Below are 23,708 nucleotides of genomic sequence, written 5' to 3'. Positions count from 1 at the left end.
ACAGTTTGTTCTGCAAGCATTAAAGGGGGTTCTCCCATCTCAGCCTTTCAGCCAGGCTGTATGCAGTGTCTGCTTCTCACTTCCTGTATTTCTGTCCCCCCTTCTCCCTCCTGCTGACTGGGACACCCAGCACTTCTGCAGGTCAGATGATCTGCAGATTCTTGTAGAGAATAGGCTCAGAGTTATCTGTGTGTTTACTAAGGGAGCCTTCACACGGAGTTTATGCTCTGCTCATTCAGACACATAAACACGTGTGTGCCGGTCTTACGCGCGCTACACAGTGAAATCAATGGGTTTAAAAGCCTCCCTTTGATTTCAATGTGTAGCACGCGTAAGACCAGCACACATTGAAGTCTATGGGATTGTGTTTTACAGCGGACACTTTGACACGTGTTTAGGTGTCTGAATGAGCGGAGCGTAAACCTCGTGTGAAGGCTCCCTTAGAAAGATAACAGACCGGGCTTTATCAGCAAAGTGCAATTTTCTGAACGGATTGCCTGGATTGCCCTGCCGACACTGAGTAAGTGATGTCACTTGTCCTATCTCCCAGGTCCGTGGTTATAGCAATGATGTGTAAACAATGGGAGGAATAAGTTCGCATATCAGGCAAACAAAGCAGAATTTCTAAAGCAATATATTTAGAAAAAGGCTTCAATTTACATAAGCTACCAGTATAGATAGGATCCTTGTGATGGGACAACCCCTTTAAGCTCTCATATGGTTCTGTGAATTGAAAAAAAACAAACTATGAGGTATAGAAGACGGGTAGTCAAAAAAAAAATTGAAAAATGCCACTGGTAGAGTTAAAAAAATATTAATACTACATAAGGAATGATAATATAATGTAGGTGTTTGTGTATCTGTTACGCACTGATTATTTTTCACTATTTTGTGTATACCATGCATGTTTCTATACTCCTTTCATAGGCTTGTTCATGTTTCAGTGTCTAGCATTGCATTTAATAGAAGCAACTCCATCACCAAACATGCTCCTACGAGCAGAACCCTGCAGTCGCCAATAGTGACAATGTGACATTGCTCAAGCAATAAAACTCAGCATGATGACATAATATGTAACATTGATCCATAGATTTGGCTCCTTTACTGCCAGATGAACATAGATTTATATATGTGTGAAGTACAATAACATTTAGCTGTAAGACCTGTGAGGGAAACAAGGCCTAATCCAGAAGAAAGCATATATCATCTGTCATCCTGCTGAGCTCTACCCTTACAATAAGAGCTGCAGAATAGCGCAACTCATGCAAACATACATAAATCCCCTCTTTACGCCAATCCTCTCATGGAATGAAATAATGAATTGCCATAACTACTAATCAGTGCTATATATTCTGAATTATCAGGATTCCAGCAGGATGATTTACACAGCAGGCTTCTGCCAAAGAAGAAAAGCCATATTAAGTGGAATAAGAAGTGACAATACTGTTCAGTATGGTGACGATGATAAATGTCCAGACCAGGTAATTAGCATACATGACAGTAAAAGAAGCTGATCCGTCTATTGTTACAGCAATCCCAGAGTTAGAAACTTTCTTCCAAGAATTTATACAATGTCATCACCACTTCAGTGGAGCCTAGAACACACTGTCACCTTGTGACACCAGTCTTTGCTGCCATTCTGATTTATCTATATTGAATTGTACTTGCAAAACTGTTATGGAAGATCTCCAGGGTATTGTGTCTCAGGACAAAAAAGTGCTGCTGGGAAAGAGCGTTTATTGCATAGGTATGGATCATTTCTCTGAAATACCATTATTACAGTTCCTTCAATTTGTTCTTCAACAATACTTTGGTCAGTGTTTTACACTAGATCCAAGTTCATCTTTGTTAATACGTGAGTATATTTTTATTTATTTTTTCATAGATACATAGTGTGGGTGAAGGGAACAAGTTTGTAGAAGTGCCTGTTTCTTCACTAATTTGCCCACATTCTGACACTGATTATATCTTTACAATGGAGGTCTATGGAGAGGGGAGGGGAGACTAAGCACTCCTCAAAGCAGAGAGACACTTGCACAATAGAGAGTCAATTGTCTTTTACAACTCTCCTTCTAACCCCCCTCTCCACAGATTTCATGTTTTTTGGTTTTTGGGAAATAACTGAAGAAACTGAAAAAAAAAAATCATGTACATGAGCTACGTAATTGTTGTAGTGTGAATCAGTTTACTGACGTAGGTGCTTCCAGGCAGTAATGCCAACCATTGAGCTACAATTCTGGACATGTAAGGGGGCATTCATACTACCATTGGATTCCGTCAGCAGTGTCCGTAGCTATTGTCCATGACAAGATTTTAGCAACAAACACTAGCTGAACCGTTAGTAATCTGTTAAAAGTTCCATTCATTTCAATGGGATTTTATATTGTGTCCTTTAGTGTCCGTTTGTGTCCGTGTGTACCCAATCCTTCAGAAATCAGTTTTTTTCCAGCGGACAAAAATTCCTACATGCAGGACTTTTGTGTCTGTTAGAAAAAATGGACGGTAAGTGTCTATTTTTTTTTTAACATTGAAGTCTATGGGCAACGGACTTATAACGGACAGTAACTCATGTACACAAAATAACAGACAGTAACTGATGGCTGGTTTTTTTTTTTCTGCGCATGCCCAGAAAGCAGAAACAAACTAAAAAAAAGGGACATTATAAAAAATGGACACTTACTGACAGTAACTGACACATAGGGTTCATTCACCCTTGTGCTCGGTGTCCGGTGTGTGCATTCTGCTGGTTTTCCGTCCGCAGCCGCAGCAAAAGTGGACACGGGACGGAATGGGTTTGTAAAGGTGACCGCTAGTGTCCGCCCACAGCTTGTCCGCGGGGAAATCGTTTTTTTAGCCAGACACAAAGTCAGACATGTAGGACTGTGGTTTCCCCACAGACAGGCCACAGGCGGATAATGGCGGTCACCTTTACAAACCCATTCAAGTGAATGGGTTTTAGGCTAAGGCCCCACGGGCCGTATCTGCAGCACTAAAGTGCTGCAAGAAGAACTGCTGCGTGAACAGATTGCGGTTATTTCCGCAGCGCTTTTAAGAGAAAGTTCACAGAGTTTTCCTCTGCGGACTTTCTCTTAACATTATATCTATAGGAAAGCCGCCGGTGTTTCCGTAGATATAATTGACAGGCTGCGATTTGCATCCCATCCACTTTGCCTGCATTGGACAACGCTGCAATTTTTCCTGCAGCGTCTCCGCTGTGGGCAAATTGCTGTGTTTCTGGTTCGTGGGGCCCTGGCCTTAAGGTTCACCACCGGGTTTCCTTCCCCTGTCTACTTTCGCCGGGGCTGAGGACAGAAACATGGCAGAATGAACACACCGGTCACCGATGTGTGTGGACGTTTTTTTTTTTAATTCATCCATTAAATGGATCAGTAAAAAACAGACACAGTAACATCATTTAGTGTCCGTTAATGTCTGAAAGGTGTCTGGTTTTTTTTTTTAACAGACATTTTTATAACGGAATTCAATGGTAGTGTGAAGCTTGCCTGACCTATCACAACTGTACACTAAAAGAGGGTTGTCCAATGTAGTGGTGCCTACCTACAGTTGCTGGGCACGGTTCATATATATATATTGTTAATGATCACACAATTTTGCCGTTTTAGCTGCCAAACTATGCTTCTATATACAATGATTGTGGCCCTGGACAACTAGCAGCTGTAGCACCTGTGCTCTTTCTAAAGAAATATTTCTATTCACTCACCATGGCTGCGCCGGCGTTACGAGCGCTCCCATTGAAGTGAATGGGAAGTGTTCGGGAGCCGTCCGCTGTGCTCGCGTGTACGGCTGTGAATGAGGATTTTTACAAGCCCGGCGTAACTCCGTGTGCATGCAGGGTATGTGCACACAGCAGAAATGGAAGAACAATTGGCAGACTTCTGTAATTACATGAAAGTATTTGCTCATATGCATTTTTACTTTACCTTTTAGATGGTAACACTTAATAAAAAGCATTGTAAGAATCCAACTGATATGTGTAGATGCCTCATTAAACTGCACAACAACCACTAGTGTACAGCCAACTTTACCTTTAGTCCTATCTAAAATAGTAGTAAATACATCATAAAATTATAATGATTTATCCCTGTGGTCTTTTCAGAAGATGATTTTAACTTAACCACAATTGGTATTCTTGACACATCTAACATCTTGCTCTATTCCACATATGTCTCTGTTTCAGGCTATTATCCTGCAGCAAATCTACTTTCGAGAAACAATCATGCTTATATCAATTAATACTGTATCTATCCTATGTCACTGGAAAATATAGAAATCTGACTCCTTCATAGATTGCTGTGGGCTACTGCCAAAATAACCCTTATATACATCAATCTGACAAGCGGCATAGCTCATTATTCTAATTTATCCGCAAAACACCCCAATCATCAACCCATTATATTTATAGGATTGTAGTCAAATAACAGCTCAGTGTAGAAGGAGCTTCTTGTATACTTGTGTTTGGTATTCCAATGTAGCCATGCAGACAGTGTTAAAGGTAACACAAGAGACTAATCCAATGGTTCCAAATTATAATTCTTGCCTGTGGCATGAGACAATGTAAATGAGAGAAAAGTAGTATAGATATTTGTGCAAAATGCATGCTAGGCATCTAAAAGCAAGGTTATTAAAGGGGATGTCCTTCAATTACTTATTGCAATTTTCTGTTTCATCAAGGAAAAGTAGCAATTTCTCAAAAAGAATAATTTTACAAAATTGTCTACATATTACATATATATATTTGTTATGGAGTCCCTTCAAGAACATCCGCTGAATGTGACCAGTCTCGTGGTAACACATTTCTTAGTAGCTCTATAGAACCACCTGTACTGGACCTTATCAGTCTGAAGCCCAGATACCTTTATATAGCAAGTCATAATGACATCATAGAATCCTTCTAGGAGAAAAAATTGTGTTGACTAGCAACAGGGCACCAAACAAAGAGTTACCACTGTTGTGCTAAGGAGCAGGGTGTGGTCAAGAAAGAGAGCAAGAACGCATAGACAATATGAGCATACCCTGCTTTTTACTTTACTGCTATAAATATAATACATTGGTGTTGGGGAGACTTGGGGAGACTCACCATCACTGAACACATCAGGTAGACATTCCAAAAGAATAGCAAATCATTTGGACCAGACTGCGCCATGAGTGAATGGACGGTCATTATGTGAAGGGCATTTAATATTACATTTTACCCGCAGTGTTATCTACAGGGTAGATGGATGGTAAGCTGCTGCCTTCCCACCAATATCAGTTCGACTCTTTGCAGAGTATGTGTCTTTTATCAATGTCACAGACATTATAAGAAACAAATGTCAGAAATATCTTCATAAGGCTATAGCCTGTGTATTAGCTGGCTGTCGTTAAAGGGATCCTATCATTAAAATGGCATTTTTTTCTCCCTAATACGTGGGAATAACCTTAAGAAAGGCTATTCTTCTCCTACCTTTAGAGGTCTTCTCCGCACCACAGTTCGGTAGAAATCCCGGTTTTCTTTGGTAAGCAAATGAGTTCTCTCACAGCTTCTCTCCTGGGGGCGTCCCCAGCACTCAAACAGCACTGGGGCGTCCCAATGCTGCAAGAAAAATCTCCAGCGATGCTTCTACCTTCATCTGGAACGCCTCTCTCCGCGTCTTCTTCCGGCGCTGGGCTTCAAACTTCTAGGCATGCGCAGTTGGCTCTGCCATTGGGCCTTGGGCGCATGCCCCAGCCATTTTTTTGTGGCCGCTTACATGAGCGTACTGCACATGTGCAGTATGCTTATGTAGTTCTACGGAGTACATAGCATACTGAGCATGCTCAGTAGCTCCGTACTGGCATAATTTACATGCTGGATGCTGGTACAGAGCTATTTAGCATGCTCAGTATACTCTGTACAGTACTGCATGCACAGTACGCTCGTGTAAGTGGCCACAAATGCTGCAAGAGAACTCATTTGCATACAGAAGAAAACTGGGATTTCGACCAAATGGCAGCACAGAGAAGACATCTAAAGGTAAGGGAAGAATAGCCTTTCTTAAGGCTATTCTTATGTGTTATGGAGAAAAAAAATGCAATTTTAATGATTGAATCCCTTTAATGAATGGGAAGGGCGGTGCACATGGAACACATGGATGTCATCTGTGTGCCACCCGAGCACTTCCGCTGCTCCTATTCTTTGAATGAAAGGAAAGCAGGGCTGCAAAATAGGACAGGAATAGAACAGTCATGTGTACAGGCTTATATAAATGGATGGGTCAGTGTGCTATCCCAGAAAACCCCGGATAGCACTCTGACCATTCATACAGTCGTGTGCAAGGAGGCTAAGACCCAAGATAGTGAGCCGCAGCAAAACAAAAAAGAAAGTTGCAGAAAAGTGTTTTTCACAGGAAGAGTTTTCTTTCTGTTCCAGCTATACCTATTGGGAAAATGTCCGCATTTCCATAGGTATACCTGACATGCTGGAACAAATGTTTTTGAAAACGCGGCTTTTCTGCTGCAGATTTTTTCTACAACGTGTTGATAGGGTTATACAGCATCCCATCCACTTTGCAGGTAATGTAAAATGCAGCGCTTTTTTCTACAATCTTTCTGCCATGGTCAAAACGCTGTGTTTTTGCGACGAGGGGCCCTGGCCTAAGTGATGTTTTTCTAAATCATTTCCCTTTATTATATCTGGAATATAATTGTTTATTTGAATAGAACATGGCTGTAACTTCTTTTCCCTATGTGATATGTTTATAGGCCTGAGAGTTTTATTATTTTATTAATATGCTAAAGAAAAGCTCTAATGCATTAATGTCAGGACAAAAACGTCCCTCTGGTTTCTCTGCCATTAGAACAGCTTGGTATAAAAACCGCAGATAAAATTGCATGTTTCAATTTTAATGTTAAATTTCATTCACATTCAAAGGATCTCTATGTCATATATGTCAGATTGAAAGAAGCAGAAAAAGTCACATTTATTAAATTCTTGCATAAAACTCCTACTACTAGTTCAGAGGAGGATTTAAGGTTCGTAACACGACAGGCAAAATAAAATGAATTTGTTGAGATGGCGATGTGATGGAATGCTATTGATTTTACAGGGTTACTAGAAAATTGGCAAAAAGATAGATTTAATCCAAGACACTTTGATGTAGCACATCAAAGCAATAGTCCCACATGACAAAATTTCTTGGAGAGTTAAAACGACATTTTCCGACCACATAAAGATTCTCCCAGATTCTGCCAATTTGACTGCCGGTGATATAAATTAATATATGGAGAAAATATAGGGACATATTTTTTTCTGAAATTGGAAATTTTGCTGAATAAGCACTTGCATAGAGGTCAGAGGTGTCACTACCCCGTAAGATTGGTAATTTTATGCTAGCTTGCTGATATTGCTAAATAATTGTGTGTTTGCTGTTGTTTCTGGAGCCCTCCTTTATTGAGAAGCCCTCCAGGTTCTAGAAAGTAGAAAAATATTTCTGTTGCCACAAGAAGGAACCTGTTGTATATTGTTGTATCATTGAGTTAAATGGGATCTACATAAATCATTATGTAGAGTTATTCTAAATGGTGACAGTGTGTAGAAAAATGTGTTACATTTTCGTCTGTGCACATTGTGTTTGAGACTTTCATCTTTCATTTACTTTATTTGCCAGAAAAAAATTCCGGTATAATTGTCCATCTATTGTGAGAAGGTGACAGGCAAAGTGCTGGAGTCCAGATATATCAGCCCCAGGTTTCTGACATGTGTGTGGTCCAGGGCGGATCTGGAGTAGGCCTCAGCCCCGGTGTAGATCTTTGGCTCATTACTGGGCCAGAAAAGGCTGCAGCTCCTGCATTGCAGTGCAGTTCCATGAAGTGAAAGGAGGTGTATGGTTCTGTCCTGTAACCCTGAGACTATATTGCTCCTGTTTTGCCTGCGTGGCTGGAAGTAATCCAGACATATAGTTAAGTTATCTGTTCTGTTTAGTTAGTTGCTCAGACGAGCAGGTTTATATTTTGTTTTTTACCTGAAGTTAAGGCTGTATTTTGTTTTTCTCACTTTGTGCCTGAAGTCAAGGTTTATTTATTTTCATGTTTTTTTTCTAAATAAACCAGTTTTCTGCATGCTTTGTGTCCCTGTCTTGACTGTTTGGACCTGCACCACTGCTTCTACCGAGCTAATTTCCCCACAATATACTATTCCATTCACCGAACAGATGTCAAAGGAGTGTCAGGACAGTATACAGTAGACTACACTATTCTATGCAGAGACATCCAGTAAAAAGTGGGTGGACTAGAGAGGGTATATGAGATATATTTCTATTATACTAACTACTACTATCATTGAGTTGCTGTAATATCTTGGAGCACCAGTATGCTCAACAAATGAGCTTCCCCAAGAGCGAGACCTGACCTGAAGTTAAATGACTACTTTTATTCTTGCTTATCGTCACTTGTGCGCATTGGAGAGAATTTATTAACCCATCTATGCCAGTTTTCTGACATGGATGAATATAAATTTGGCACATCTTTGGCACATAACTCTTTTTTTGACCAAAGATGCGCCACAGTGTTCCTTCTGCATCTGCTTACCACTTTTTTCTGAAAGTGGGCTGATTGGGGCTTAGACCAATTGTTGGTGGTTTCTGCAATGAGTTATCGAACAGAGACTACGGTGCAGATATGAACCCAGCTTTGTCTCATTTTTGTAGATTTGAGAAAAATAACTCTGAAGTCTTATGCAAATAAGGTAGTTGGCGCACTTGGAATTCAGCCCCCTAGCATCTCCTGCCTATATCCCATACATGTCTTTGACAGAATTTCCTCTGAATTGCAGTCTGTCAATGGATTTATTAGCATAATGAGATATTGAATTGGATTGTTTTGTTTTTAATTGGAGTCAAATTGTAAAGGTAAAGGTAGATAACTACACATGTACCATCTTTTTGGGGCAAAATTTCTACGTAGTGAAGAGAATTGCATATTTCTCCTTCTGCATTCTGCATGTGGTACATATACTGTACTTTACCCTTCCATCTGCTGAAATAACTTCTACTGTGAAAATCATTGCACTATCCCTTCTCAAATTAACTGTAGGTCACATGACTCAAATTACTTAATCTGTACAAGTCAATGGAGAGGGGAGGGGGAGAAGAGAGCAGAAAATGCAGGCGATAAAGAGAAGAAACACAAGGTTAGACTGATGTTGGAGATGGAAAGAAATTTTCTATCACAACCAGAGCACTGTTTTCACTTCATTACGCTTCAGTACTTCACTATACATGTCCTGTATGATCCCAGGGCTGTTTCAGAATAAGCGAGAGTTCGCTATAGGGCAGATTTCTCCTCTGCTCACTTTGGGCAGTGTATGGTACTATTTTCCACCCACTAGTACAAAGAAGAATACAATCTACTGATGCAACATACAGAGAGGAAAATTGCTAAAATCTTCATAATTTAAGTAATCTCATAAACCAAATGAAATGACGATTACTCTTTAAGTATTCCAAGAAAATAAGGTTAGAATATTGTCCCTTTAAAAGGAGTCTGTCACCATAAACCAGCATATCAACCCATCCTTGCGGATAGAAGGCGGTTTTCTCTGTAAATTGGTGTCTCTGTTCCCAAGATATTGTGTTTTTTGTCAATATGCAAATGAGTTCTTTGGAGCAATGAGGGGGGTGCTGCTTACCTATTTGGAGCAACAACAATTCCCTTGTTGATCCAAAAGGCTCATTTGTATATTGACAAAAATGTGATATCTTGGCTACAGAGGCACCAAATATTCACAAGGGGAAAGCACCATTTGATTCAGGTGACCCTAATCTATAGGGCTGGGTTGATTTACTGGTTTCTAGTGATGGCTCCTTTTCATCAAATGCAGATATAAAATGTTAAGGAATTGAGAATATTTTCTTCTTACATTTCTTCATAAACAAAGCCAGTTAATAAAAAGTGAACAAGTGTGAACCGCAAATAGCATATGGCACACCTGTCATTGTTTTTCATCATTTTATATTAGCATCATGAAATAGTTATGGTTAGTAAGGAACAAGCACAAATAAGATGAGCCTACTGTTTATTCCATATGCTTCTTTAAAAGTCGTCTGAAATGCAAATAGCACATGAAGTGTTTAAGCACACAAGCTTATTGGAGAGGAGTGAAAAACACAGAAAAATCACTTTGAAAATGATCCACTCTATGGAATTACAGTGCATAAGTAGCATGGAAAATTCATGTACCTTATAAAAGATGGCCCACAGAACGCTTATAAAGAAACCATCAAAGATGACTTTTTTATTCAATTATGTGAAAAATACCTACATACAATATTTTTGAGTCTGTTGCTGACTATGGGAATAATATTGATTCTTATTTAGAAGTTCATGGAGACTATAGATGTATATCTGTATTGGCTCAAATAATGTCAATCTATATATATAAAACTATCCTGTAGTAGTCTGCTCTATACAAATCCACAGTTCTCGCCCGATTTGGGTGAAATTTGACACGCCCCCTCTCCACCCACAGGAGCAGAATACTGCGCACGTTACATCTCCCTAGCATCCCCTCGTCATGAGATTGGGGCGCCCGAATTTAGTCCCTATACATATAATGGGGAAATGTGAAAGTGCTGAGGGGAAAACAACAGATGTGACTGACAGGGACGGATTATAGCGACGGCACCAAAGAGTCTCTGCTAAAGGGGCCGCACCACCACACACAACACACAAACATTTCACAAATACCATATGAGCATCACACAGACAGCACACATACACCAACCCACAAGCACAACACCACACAAATACCACAACACACCACAAAAACACCAGACCACTCTAGACACACACAAAAAAAAAAAACACCACACAAATACCACATCACCACCCCATAAATACCACATGCACACCACACACACATGCACACACACACGCTGTGGAGCATATAATACTGTCCCCTCACTATTTATATCACACAGTGTCTGTTTTATAGCAGACGTGATATTAATACAAGATGTAATAACATTGCACGGTCACTATAAAACAGATCATGTGCGATGTAAATAGTGAATATTAATTATTCAAAGTACTAAATGCACAGACCTTTACATTTCAGTACAAAGTTGTTTGTATTATTAAAAGCTCTGTAAAGCCCCATTCACATCACTGTAATTTGTGGGTCTGTGACTGTCCACAATATGTGTTGGCTCTTCACGATAATTTAGTGGGTATTGGGTTGCAGTTTGGGCACTCAGTCTCTAAAAGGTTCGCCGTCACTGTACTAAGTTGTTAATTGGGTGTACAGGTTTTATATATTTGCGTAAGGTGCATAAATTTTAATTTTTGACAAAAACTAGTTCAAAAAACAGTTGTAATAGTTTATACTACATAATATGTATTGAATATGCAAAATCAATAAAAATGTTGAAATGAAAAAAAAGTTGTTGTCCACATCAATGTTACGACAAATTAGTAAAATGCCAAAATAATAAAAATGTAAAGTGGAAAAAAAATCTCGACCGATTTGGATGAAATTTGGCATGCCCCCTCTCCATCCACAGGAGCAGAATACTGCGCATGTTATATCTCGCTAGCGTTGCCCCATCATAAGATTGGGGCCCCTAAATTTAGGCCCTATGCATATAATGAGGAAATGTGAAAGCACTGAAGGGAAAACAACAGTTGTGACTGACAGGGACGGATTATAGTGACGGCGCCAAAGAGTCGCTGCTAAAGGAGCCGCACCACCACACATAACACACAAACACCAAATAAACATCACACAGACAGCACACATACACCAACCCACACATACAACACCACACAAATGCCACAACACACCACACAAACACCAGACCACTCTAGACACACACAACACCACCCTATAACTATCACAACACCACCCCATAAATATCACAACACCCCCTATAAATACCACACACACACATACATACAGACCACACACACATGCACGGACCACACACACACTCAAATGGATGCACACTACACACACGGATGAACAGAACACATGCGTACTCACACACAACTACCGCATGCATGGACACTTGCTCTGTGCACGCAGAAACACATGGATCACATGCGCACATACACGCATAAATACACACGGACCACACACCTGCATACACATGCATACATACACATGGATCACACATGTGCACACACACACACAAATACACACACACATACATACACATGGACCACACACATGCATTCACACATTCATACATACACATAAATCACACGCATGCACACATATACGTGCGCACGCACGCACACACACTCATATACACGGACCACACATGTGCATGCACACACACGCATACATACACATGGATCACACAAATCACGTGACCTAGGGGCCTGCATCGCAACGCAAAGGACACAGGCCTCCAGTCATGTGAAGTCAGGGACGTCACACAAGTAGGACCAAAGTCTGCCCGGAGAGATAAGTAACACAGTGTTTTTATATTCTCGTCCCTCTCCTGGGTCTCTGGTCATTATACTCAGGGGTCTTTTCAGTCCCTTGAGTATAATAATAGTGTTTGTGGGGCCAACGGTGTCACTTACCGATCCCGACCGCTGCCAGGATAGGTAAGTAGATAGGGCCTGTTACCATCTGGAGTAACTCCAGACAGTAACGGCCTATTAAAAAAAAAAAAAAAAATGCAGCAGTAGTGACTGTCACTAGTCCCCTAATGTCCCGGGCCCTGTGGCAGCTGCTGCCCCAGTAGTTACACCACTGGTGTAAATGTTTTATATGTTTGTGTAAGGTGCATACATTTTAATGTTTGATAAAAAATAGTTCAAAATAATATGTATTGAATATGTAAAATCAATAAAAATGTTGAAATGAAAAAAAAAAAAAGTTGTTCACATCAATGTTACGAGAAATTAGTAAAATGCCAAAATAATAAAAAATTAAAGTGGAAAAAAAGATTTACTGTAGCTCTGAGAATGGCAATTTTACTGTGACACTGAAAATTTTACTTTAGCATAACCAACAATTTAACATATTTTCCATGAGCAGCATTCTACTAGTTGTATAAAACACAGCATTATTTTCAAGACTGCTTACTTATTTAGGGACCCCAATTATGGATCTACATTTTAGGACTTATTCTATGGGAGAATAGCAAATTGTTATTTCTACATATCTAGGACAACATACTGAATTTTTAGCAAACTATAAACCAAATTTTATTTTAATGGAATCTACCACCACTTGTATAAACCACAGATATACTGTTGTAGGAGTCATTTGTGGAGTAGTAAACATACTTTTTTTGCGTTAAAGTTCAATCTTGCATCTATAGGTAAATACATGGCTGCATCTTCTGGAGCACCTATTTTCACCTGTGGTTTGTACACACCTGGACCTGTTTATAAATATGCTGGGGGACATCGCTGGGTAACAAAAACTGGCAGCATCCCAGTGTTATGATTAGCAGGTTATATTTAAAAAATAAATAAATAAACAACCTGTGGAGCCCACTGGGCTCTGAACCACAGAGCACCCTGGTGTGAACAAAGCCCGACAGTTAATGTCACTGCCGGGCAACTAGGCTAGCAGGGTACAACAGAAAGTAAATATATAAGTTCTCTGCCGGACAGAGCAGCTGCAACTGAATACAAAAGTCTTGCAGTTAACCCACTGCAAGACAAACACAAAGTACTAACTATGACTGTGCTCCCAGTAGCTTACTGGGCCGCACCACCTTCAACCACTCCTTTCACAGCCAAGAAGCTGACAGAGTGTGAATAGGGTCCTAATCAACTAGCTGCAATTTTGGAAGCGAGACACACTTCCACAACACATAGGACACAGACAAAAACATATAACAGTGCTGGGCCACACACAGAGCCGCAGCACATATGACATTGAGTTTCAAGACTAGCTAAAGTGGGAGTTCCCTGGGCAATTCTAGGGCAACAATTATAACTAAGCCCTATCTGGCTAAGGCAAAACTAATGTATTGCACAGACATGCACAAAATGCAATTGTGGTTTGAAGCTAGAGCGACAGGTGTCCAAACCAGCCTATGGAGGGACGGCGGGACTGATCAGCCAGCCCAGGTGCAGCCCAGGTGCTCAAGCCAGATGCTGATAGGCTGACACCAGTATCAGTCAGCAGACCGACCACGCCCATCGGCTGCAAGGGAATTAACCCCATGCATGCTGGACTGAACAGTTACAGCGAAACAGGCTGTGACCCTGATACCATGGCCCGCACCTGCTGCACAGTCCTAACACCCAGGTACACCAAACAACGTATTTGAATATAAATTAAAGTTGATTTTCTTTGCAGAGAAATTGCACTATAACATAAATAAGATGTTCACTAATGACACTAGCACAGCATATAAGTGGTTGGAAGTGATTTTGGTGGTGGTAGACTTTCTTTGATTGAATATGGTAATATTTCTTACCGTTTAGCCAGAGGACACTTGGACAAAGAAAGTATAGATCTATTAATTTCATGTCTTAATTGCTAGTACCCAGTGATTTAGTACTAGGGATGGGTGAATTAGTTTGTACCGAGCTGGATTTAACCCCTATATTCAAAATAGTTTTTTCTTATGAATCCAAACATATAGAGATTTGTCTTAGGGGGCGTTCATACTACCGTCATTGTCCGACAGGTAGTGTCCACTGCTAGTGTCCGTTCAAAATCTCACGCAGACATTAGCAGCCGACACTAGCTGTGTCCGTGACACTTTTCATTCATTTGAATGGCGATCGGGTGCGTTCTTTTGCACTCCGTGCCTGTCCTTCACTGTCCGTTTGTAAAGATGTTTGACTTTTCAAGCGGACAGCAAAACCCGACATGTAGGTTTTTTCTGTCCGCTTGAAAAGTCGGACATCTTTACAAACGGACACTTAAGGACAGGCACGGAGTGCAAAAAAACACACCCGATCGCCATTTAAATGAATGAAAAGTGTCACGGACACAGCTAGTGTCCGCTGCTAATGTCCGTGCAAGATTTTGAACGGACACTAGCAGCGGACACTACCTGTCGGACAATGACGGTAGTGCGAACGCTCCCTAAGTGAACTAAAATGGGTGCCACATTTTTCACTGGGGTCTCTTTAGACCTCAGAGCAGTGGCGTAACTAGGAATGGCGGGGCCCCGTGGCGAACTTTTGACATGGGGCCCCGACCGACACTGAAGACCTCCACCGAACCCCTCCTATGCATTTCTGCGCGTTGAATTATCCCCTATAGTGGCCCCTGTACACAGTATTATCCCCCATAGTGGCCCCTGCATACAGTATTATCCCCCATAGTGGCCCCTGCACACAGTATTATGTCCCTTAGTGGCCCCTGCACACAGTATTATGTCCCATAGTGGCCCCTGCACACAGTATTATGTCCCATAGTGGCCCCTGCACACAGTATTATGTCCCATAGTGGCTCCTGCACACAGTATTATGTCCCATAGTGGCCCCTGCAAACAGTATTATGTCCCATAGTGTCCCCTGCAAACAGTATTATCCCCCATAGTTGCCCCTGCACACAGTATTATCCCCCATAGTGGCCCCTGCACACAGTATTATCCCCCATAGTGGCCCCCTGCACACAGTATTATCCCCAATAGTGTCCCCTGCACACAGTATTATGTCCAACTGTGGACACCCATAAACAATTATTATTTTCAGACCCCAGAGTATAATAATTGGAGACCCGGGGGAATAAAAACATAAAAAACTACTGTTACTTACCTGTCCTCCGGCTCCTACGCGGTCTTCTCCGCTGCCTTCTCCGCTGCTGTCCTTGTACAATGACGTCGGACATCACATGACCCGGGACACAGGCTGGGTTCATGTGACGTCAGAGACCTCAGAAAGGAAGCCTGGCAGGATCATGGAGAGGTAAGTAACAGTGTTTTTTATGTTTCTTACCTCTCCCGGTCCGCCAATCATTATATTCGGGGGTCCGAAAAGACCCCCGAGTATAATGATAGCAGCGGTAGCGGCTGTCACCGGGCCCCTAATGTCTTATTAGTACCCCAGTCTTTGGTGTCTAGTGGTATAATGCTTAGGTTCCTGGAGTTACAGTTCTTAGTGTCAAGTGTTCATTTACAGTAACTCACACCTTCTCACTATGGCCATTAAGTATCCCTGTTTTTCCTTAGTTCTCAGTAATTAATCTATAGGCTTATTTTTTCCTATCACATTCATAATATTAACATTTCCATCAGAACACATAATCCACGGGTTGAGTGAACAGTAACCATGGGTATATTGTGTACAGATAAACAAGGCTGAAACAGGAGTTTACTTTGACAAGGATAAACAACAATTATTTTATGACAATAATTAAAAGTAGGTAGAAAAGATGGCGGGGGGATATAATAAAAAAAAGAAGTTGTGACTAAGAGGAAAACAATTCTAGAGAAAGAATATGTACTATATAACATTGAACATAATAAAATAGAGTAGAATTTGCAGCCGTAAAGCAAAATCTATAATAAAAAAAGGTGTCTTTTTAGAGAAAAAAGAATGTTTAAGTGAACCCTCCAGGTCACGATAATGCATAATGTAAACTTAGAATATTTGATGCCTTCCTTTTTAATTTCCCTGGTGCAATTCCTCCAAATCCCAGTCCGCTCTTTACGTTTGTAAAATGATCGCACACTTCTTAGACTAATCTGTGCTTTGATAGTCTTGAGACACTCCATTCCTCTCAGCTGATCCAGCCAAACCCAAGGGGGTTTCAGATTACCAAAGAGAATGGTGATAGGCTTATAATTTAGAGAAATTGGACGTGGAGGATATATTTAAAGGAACTATCTACGACCTAATATTAGTGACTTACATCCTTAGATTACTAAGGATAAGTCATTCATGTCATTCATAGAAATGGGCGATCCGCTTTGCCAAAAACTTGGTTTGACCAGAATATTCCAAATTGCTCTGTTTTTAATAATAGATTGGTCTCAGAAAAACTAAAATGGTCATGCCACGTTTGAGCAAAACAGAAGCGTCTCATGTGTGTAACGGAGTCACACCCAAAGCTTCAATCTGAGCAGCTGAAGGAGGGGAAGGGAGCACAGTTCGTTTTCCTCCTGCTTCTCCTGAAAAATAATTTACTGAATTGCGCACTTGAAAAAGGATTCTGGATAATCCGAAACGCGTTGTGCCTACTGTTTTTTTATCTTCATTAAATTCCTTTCAACCAAGCCAATTCTTGGCTATTTCTTTTCCCACGACCTTTGGAGCGCGGATCCCTGACCCCTGACACTTCCATGTGTGTAACTCTGGCTGTAATGTTCTAGCACCACCTGACATCAGCTGACAGCCTCTTAGGCAATAGATAGTGGTTGGTGGACAACTTACAGTACTGATGTCATATACACTATATAAGGTGCTGCAAGCATTACAGTAATGTTGGAGATAGTAAAGGATCTGTGATGCATCACACTGCATCATACAGAGCGCATATCTGAAAAGCTTGCAAGTAATAAAATAGCAGAATGTAGTCAGATTAAATTAATTACACAGGAAGATTAGTGAAAGAAATCAATAGGGTGAGGGTGAGTGAGGGCATAGCTTTGCTGTTATTTGAGCTTGAGACTGAGACAATGGCTATAAATGTGGTAAGGAGATACTGGTTGTAAAAATAGGCTATGTAGCTTCTCATTTACGAGAGGTTTTCTTTTTGAACCTGTCCTTGATAATATCTTGGAAAAAGCAGGGGATAAAAAGAACCATTTTGCCATGGAAAGAAATTAGAAAACAGTATATTTGGAAAAATTGCCAGTTTTCCTCTTCCACTTCTTCCGTCTATAGGGATAAGGGGAAGACAAGGCACTGGAGTAATCAAAAAGATGGAAAAGGCATGGGATTTCTGCTTAATCCCAACAACCCTGGTTCTTTGAACAAACAATGGCGCCAACTCGGTAGGGGAAAGGTTTGCAACATTTTTCACCCAATGGCCACAAATTACATCAAATCCTTGAATTAGTAATACCCTGAAAAAAGGGTACAAAATGGAATTTATCAGCCTTCTGCCAGAAAAATACGTACTCACCTCCTTTCAGTCTCAGAGCCTACAACAAGCCCCACTTTTGGATGTACAAAGGCTACTAGATGTAAATGCCATCACACCTGTACCAGAAAGATCATTAGGGCCACTATTACAGACTATTTCTGATTTTTAACCCCTTAAGGACACAGCCCAAATGTATGTTAAGGACCAGGCCTATTTTTTCAAAATTGACATGTGTCACTTTAAATGGCAATAATTTTGAGACGCTTTAATTTACACAAGTGATTTTGGGATTATTTTCTCATAACACATTTTTTTGTATTTACTTATTAAAAAAATAGGAAATTTGATGGAAATTTGGAAAAAATTACAATTTTCAAAATGTGAAATTCTCTGTTTTTCAGGCAGATAGTTATACCACCCAAATACAGTAATAAATATTATCTCCCATATCTCTGCTTTATATCGGCATCATCTTTTGATTGTATTTTAATTTTATTTTGGACGTTATAAGGCTTACAAGTGTAACAGCGATTTTCCAGATTTACAAGAAATGTAACTGTTTGTTTTTTTTTTTGTTTTACACTTTATTTTTTTTAAAAAACTTTTTTACATTGTTTTATTTGTGCTGCAAGCACACTAGAACCAGTGATCAGAGAGGATCACTGGTTCTATACTAACTACAGACTGCAATACACGTGTATTGCAGTCTATAGAGGAAGCTAGCTATGCAGATGCATAGACTAGCTTCCCCTCGTCCTGGCATCCAAGGGGTTAACCCTCCCCCCATCGGAGCTCGCTCCGATGGGGGGAGGGATTAAGGAGCAGCGTGTAGCTGTAAATTACAGCTAACACAGACTCCTGATGCTGCCGTCAACATGATTTATAGCCCGGCCAAACCCCTAGGGTGCCATGATCACTATGGATCATGGCACCTTAAGGGTTAAACAGCGGGGGTCGGTGCAATCACCGTCCCTGCTGCTACAGGGGAAGCCTGGCTGTCAGATACAGCCAGCCTCCCGTGGAGATCGCACGGGCTCTGCTTCTGATCTCTATCACGTACAGGTACGTGGGAATGCGGGAACTAACCACATTCCCTGACGTACAGGTACGTGATTTAGCGTTAAGGGGTTAAAATGAATGGTTCTTTCAGAAACACTTTCAACTTAAAAGATCTCACCAAATGGCTTCAATACTTGAGTTTCTAAATGGAATCAATAAAATCCATTATACCACTAAACGGGATAAAGCACATGTGTTCAATAGACCTCAAGGACGGATACCATCATGTGCCAATGCACCCATCCTTACAAAAATATTTAAGGTTTGAGTTTAAGATACTCTGTAATCCATCATCACCAGTTTCACTGCCTTGCCTTTGGGATTTCATCAGCTCCTAGAATCTTTAAAAATGTGGTAATGGAGATCATGGCTAGAGATGAGCGAAGTTTTGGAAAATTTGATTTGGCTGCTTCTCCGGATTTCCCAAAAAGACTTGATTCTTTCCAAACTGATTTGCGATGAGTAACATTAAAAAAAATAGCTATTTCCTGGCTGCAGAGAGCCTGTATAGTAATGTAGAACACTGTGCCTTGCAGTAACACGGGGAGTCTGCTGTGGTAGTCAAGCCATAAAGTGAGTGAGTATGACACGAACATGACAGGCTTCACTCTTAGAACCTTTTGTCTTGCATATGAGTGACACCGTGACCTTGCCTTTATATCACCTGTTTTTAGTTAGGATTAGAGATGAGCGAGTAGTGTTCGATCGAGTAGGTGTTCGATCGAATACTACGGTATTCGAAATACTCGTACTCGGTCGAACACTACTTGCTGTTCGAAGTTTAAGATTTGATGCAGAACCAGTGTTGATTGGCAGAATGCTATACATTCTGCCAATCAACGCTGGTTCTTCACTTACCTTTCCGAAGTCTTCTCCGCGCTGCATCCCCGCGTCTTCTTCCGGGTGGAATTCACTCTGCCTAGGCATCCGGCCTAGGCAGAGCTGACTGCGCATGCACGGGCATGCACGCGCATGCGCAGTCGGCTTTGCTCAGGCGTCGGGCCTGGGCAAAGTGAATTCCACCCGGAAGAGGATGCGGGGACCCTGCGCCGGGAGAAGACTTCAAGCAGAATCCAGCCCGACCGTCACTCGTGGACTTGGTAAGTATGATTTTATCAAATGTTGCCTACCCCTGAAACGAGCATTTCCCCCCATAGACTATAATGGGGTTTGAAATCTGTTTAACAGTCGAACAGTGTGCGGCTATTCGAATCGGATTTCGAACCTCGGACATTTTAGTGTTCGCTCATCTCTAGTTAGGATTCTTTTAATTGATGTAGCGTGACGAGGCAGCAGTAGAATGAGGAGGCCATACAGTGACCCAGTGGCAGAGTGTGGAGGTTGCAGGAGCCTTATGTTTATGTAGCCACCCACTTTTCCCGATGAGGATGAAGATGCTTCATCAACTGGATCCCAATTGCGATCGGCTACATCATCTTCCACTAATGTCTGCAGGTCACTGATGTCCTCAATGGTCTCTGAGGCAGGAGTTTGACAGCTCGCAACCCCAGCTGCCACCCCATTCCCCTCATGGTTACTTGCTCACCTATTGGAGGAAGCAGCAGATGTCTCCTCCTGATTTTGGCTGGGCACTAGCTGCTTACTGTCCTGTAGTAGGTCTTCCTCACTGTATAGTGGTTCTGAGCCCACAGCATAGAGTATTTCATTAGCTGAGGGAACAAACAAAGACAGAGGCAAGCTGAGGACATGTGAGGGTACAGGGTCTGCACCCAGGCCATGCCAACTAAGGGGTGTGTCTGATGAAACCACCGACTGCTGGCTGGAGGCGTTTGATGTGACTTGGGATGAAGTGAATGACCAAGTCAACCAGTCTACAACAATTGGGTTGCTTGTCAAGACACAACCGCTACTTCACATTAGGAGCTCTGGCCTCTGTTAGTGACCCGTGCTGCCAAGGCCCCTTACTCTGCTGTGACCTGTGCCTGCACCAGAAACATTTAGGCCTGTGGCCCTCCCCCATGCATGGCCTTCTGCTTCTCTGTCTGACATATTATTAATTAATACAAGAAATTTTTACAGGGCAAAAAGGCCTGTAATTTTCTACTTTGAAGAGAATGGCGAATAAGCCCCTTATTTCTTTCCCGAAAAGAACACATTTAAAAAAGCGTGATAAAAGGCAGAGAATACTGGATAAGAATTATGTCTTTTTTGGCAGTAATGTACTGCAAAATAGCCTGTAATTTTAGACTTGGAAGAGAACAGCGAATATGCCCCTTGTCTTTTTCCCCACTAATGAACACTTTTAAATAAGAGAATAGCTGCTAACTAGAGATTGGTCGCTAAGAATTCTTGATTTTTGCCACGACTGTATTAAGATATGGCCTGTATTTGTACACTGTGCACACAATGGCTAATTTGCCCCTTATTTGTTTCCCCACTATTAAACACCTTTAAAATAAGAGTGTGAATAACTGGTAACTACAGAGATTGGTGGCTAAGAATTCTTGATTTTTTTACACAACTGTGTTGAGAAATGGCCTGTAAATATATACTCTGCACACTCATTATACTCTATAGTACTCTAGTACTTATTATACTCTAGTGTCCGAGGAGACCCCAAAGTATAAAAATAGTAACAGTTCTAGATGGGGGTCTCTTGGGAGCTCATAATACTCTGTGGGGGGCCACTGTGGGCATTTAAAACTCTGTGGGGCCACTGTGGAGCACATAATGGTGTGGGAGTGGGCCAATATTGAGCACATAATGCTATGTGTGGGGCCACTGTGGAGTGTATAATGCTGTGTGGCAAGGGTGGCGCTGTGGAGCACATAATATTGTGTGGAGGCATGCTGTGGAGCACATAACACTGTCCCAGTATTGTTTACATGCAGGGCGCTCCGCTGCTCACTCACCATATTCTTGATAATTGCAGTTGTGGATACTAAAGCTGTATCCCTTTCAAGTATCACAGTTATCGCTGCAGCGCCCGTAACCACCACTATCATGAATTCACCCTTTGGTGAGATTGGTTTCTGTGTGCACACCATGCTTCCGCCGTGGTTTGTGGGAAGTCCTTCCCAGCAGCGACGTACTATTAGGGCGGATGTCGGGAAGGGCTTAACGCAATTCGCCACAAATTAATTTGAGTCAAATCAAATTATTACGGAAAATTCGGCGAATCGAATTTTTTCAAAGTTTGCTCATCTCTAGTTATGTTTCTATTTTTTATCATTATTGTAAGTGTTTATTGTTACGTGATGAAGGGTATTTTGGTAGTTGAGGTGCTTTATAAGTAGGCATTTTATTAGAAGCCTGCATTGTGTCATTCCTCCTGTTATTCTTCCTGGGAAAATATATGAATACATTGACAGCTGGGTGATAGTATTCCCCTCCTCAATAAGGTCTGTGTGACAGTGTCACATCATATAGACACATGGTACATTGACAAGGAGAATGGTAATGCTCAGATTTCCTTATTTTGCAGAGGAGGAATAATAAAATAACAGTATAACACAAGGCTCTAAAAACCCTTGACATACAAATGCTATTTGAGGAGTACAAGTATGGTATTTACTGAAAAACAGACAAGTCAAGACAAGATTGCTGACACATCCTCTTTAGTATACTTTGTAGCAAATGGCCTAAATATGTATCATTTTGATTGTTTAACATTTACAATCCGTCTTTGTATCTTTGATAAAACTGTAGCTATATAGCAATATAATGGGACTCTTGTAATGTAATTTTCCAAAAATGGCACATTTAACTAGAATGAGTTTACTTGAAAACGCTGATTTTGTAAATGTCTGATATATCTGCAGTAGCTGCTGCCTTTCTCGGTAAATCTTTTTCATGGTATTATAGGCTGCATGAAAGTATATAAATGTCACTTGAGAAACCAGTTTATTATGTCCTACAGGGAAATATTGCAATGGCATCAATTATAACAAGAGACGAGCCAACATCTGAGATGTGTTTCTCTTACAATTCATTCTTTCAGACACTTTCAATGGATTAAAGGATTTTTTCTTAATAACTAAACAATAGGAACTGTTTGTCTTTCAGCCTCAACCTTACTCAGTAGTCATATTGGTATTGGGAAGTTTCCCTATGACAAGGAGATACATAGCTGATTGTACCCCTGGCACAACATGTAGTAACAGTTCAGCAATCTTTAGCGCTTTTGTGGTAACATGAAAAGGGCAGCACATAATAAAATCACCATCTTCCATAGTTCATAGTCAATATACTCAGGTATCACATCCTGTACAGTTTTGGCTCTGCTTGGCACGGCGGCTCGGTTGTCAGCCACTACCTGTTGCAATAAACCAATAGGTAGGGGCCAAGTAGGAGTGGCCCTTAGTGGGACAGCCCCTGAAATGTGGGACTGTCCCAGAGTCACATCTAATATGGCAAATAACAAAATTATGCAACCCTTTAAATGGCATTGTAATCCTAATACAATTGATTTTAATGTACATTTGCTTGTGTCAGAAGGTGTCAGATTTCCTATAAACCAAACCATGAGATTGGTCAGAGATGTGACCATCTTTTGTCTCTGTGCCATGTTAAAAGATAACCTTTTGTTAATATAAGTTCACATTGGGACAACATTTGAAAACATTGTAACTTGAGACCATAGCTCAATGTAAAACTAGAAGTTCCAAAACTAGAAAAAGTCACCCAAAATATGAAAAAA

General features: G+C 41.0%; 1 long non-coding RNA gene across 2 annotated transcripts in view; it reads right to left on the bottom strand.

Moving 5' to 3' along the window:
* LOC142203938 (uncharacterized) overlaps positions 1-23,708 on the bottom strand; it is a 1,061,686-nt gene that overhangs the window by 821,199 nt on the left and 216,779 nt on the right. Inside the window, exons 2-3 of one of the 2 annotated variants that reach the window (XR_012716126.1) lie at positions 11,722-11,864; positions 10,430-10,815 (exon numbers count right to left, since the gene is read on the bottom strand). This is a non-coding gene — a long non-coding RNA (uncharacterized LOC142203938). Of the gene's footprint in view, positions 1-10,429; positions 10,816-11,721; positions 11,865-23,708 lie in introns of those variants that run through there. The other variant, XR_012716128.1, reaches the window with a different exon arrangement.

This window comes from Leptodactylus fuscus, chromosome 1 (assembly GCF_031893055.1).
Source record: "Leptodactylus fuscus isolate aLepFus1 chromosome 1, aLepFus1.hap2, whole genome shotgun sequence".
NCBI lineage: Eukaryota > Metazoa > Chordata > Amphibia > Anura > Leptodactylidae > Leptodactylus > Leptodactylus fuscus.
Note: the sequence above shows the minus strand (reverse complement) of the source record. Positions and strands in the feature narration are given on the sequence as shown.